The sequence below is a fragment of the Anomaloglossus baeobatrachus genome, unplaced genomic scaffold, assembly GCF_048569485.1.
Source record: "Anomaloglossus baeobatrachus isolate aAnoBae1 unplaced genomic scaffold, aAnoBae1.hap1 Scaffold_196, whole genome shotgun sequence".
NCBI classification, from domain to species: domain Eukaryota; kingdom Metazoa; phylum Chordata; class Amphibia; order Anura; family Aromobatidae; genus Anomaloglossus; species Anomaloglossus baeobatrachus.
In genome coordinates, this window is record NW_027441966.1 from 279,456 (window position 1) to 281,054 (window position 1,599).

The 1,599-nt window shown below is 45.8% G+C and overlaps 1 pseudogene; it reads left to right on the forward strand.

Annotated features, from left to right (window-relative positions):
- The first annotated feature begins 696 nt into the window (after positions 1 to 696).
- Positions 697 to 903, forward strand: LOC142260818 (U2 spliceosomal RNA; annotated as a pseudogene).
- Positions 904 to 1,599: the final 696 nt, after the last annotated feature.

A 1,599-nucleotide genomic window follows, 5' to 3' on the forward strand; every position in this document is an offset into this window, starting at 1 on the left:
AGCTGCGCCCACTTCCTGTATGGGAGTGGAATGCAGTGAGGGTAATGGAACGCACGCCTGCGCATTTGTGTTTAACGTCGCGCATGTGCAGAACGGAGAAAAGGCTGCGCTCACTTCCTAATGAAAGGGAGTGAGACGCATCTGGGAAGGGAAGGGAAAAGATTAGGGTTTGGGGATGATGAAAGGGCTTTCTACGGGCAAGGATGGCAAAGGGTGGCAGTGACGGAAAGTCAGGCAGCCTGTCCTGTCCTGTCCTGTCCGTCCGTCTTTTTGTATCATGAATTGGAAAGACTGCAAGGGGGAGGGGAGGTGCTTGTGTCCAAAAGGAGGAGTTATTCAGATTCATTGCAGTGGGCGGCGGCTGCAAAAAGCACCATTCTTCTTGTTTTTGCTCTGCAAAACAGCCTTTTCAAGGGTTGGCTTGGGTGACAAAATGTCTTCTGTAGGCGTGGGTTTGTCTCCCTCTCCCTAAGATGTGTCCGGTATAGGCCAGGGTGCCACTCAAGGCCGTAACCAATTCGGGTTATAGCTTCTCGGCCTTTTGGCTAAGATCAAGTGTAGTTTCGGAGGACGCTACCTTGGTCGGTACTGGAAGGTGCCTGGGATTGCACGTCTGCCGGCCTTGAGGAAGTGTGTGCGCCTTCTGGTGACACATAGCCCTCTTGTGCCTGGACGGTTCCCAGGCAACGGGAGGCGATCACCTTTGTTATTTTGAAGTCCTACTGATAAACAGAAAAAAAAAAAAATTAAATCTGTTCTTATCAGTTTAATATCTGATACGTCCCCTCTCTGGGGACCATATATTAAATGGATTTTTAGAACAAGGAGATGGAAAAAATCTTGCTCTGTCCACTCCACGCATTGACCTGGTATTGCAGTACCTCCAGGACCGGTGCACCCCTTCTTAACCCAGTTTCCAAAAGCAGAACTCAATTCACCTGATTCAAATGAGCCCCATTAGTGAATTGAAAGAAAGCAAAAACTTTATATGCACCTCAATTTGGCCAATTCACTTTTCACACTTTCACCCTTTTTTTTATCTTTCACACCTTTTACTTGCTTTATTGATGCAAAAAGCTGTGCCAAATAGCAAACTCATCTCCACTCAACTTGACCAACTCTGCTATGTCCCGTGCAGTATCTTATTCTCAGTCTTATCTAGATCATTTGCAATTGAATAGAATAGATCCCTTTTGGCTGCTTATGACTGTGTAAAATATGTAGTTTTACTGGGCTGGGATGAGAGAATCCATTGAAGCATGGTGTAGGGATTGTGGTTCCTGTGTGCTAAGAAGAGAGGCTGGCACCAGCCAGAAAGCCCCATTGCAGCCAATAATCACTTAATAACTTTTTCAACTTGTCATCATATGGGAGGCCTTCCATTCCTTGTAGTAGTCTAGTTGCCCACCTTTGAACTGACTCTAACTTCTGAATGTCCTTTTTAAAATGTGGAGCCCAAAACTGGTTCCCATATTCCAGATGTAGCCTTACAAGTGATTTATAGAGGTGTAACAATACGTTGGGATCACGGGATCTAATCTCCCTTTTTATACACCCTAAAATCTTGTCCCAAGCAGCATTCCATCAGCCTCTGGAAGG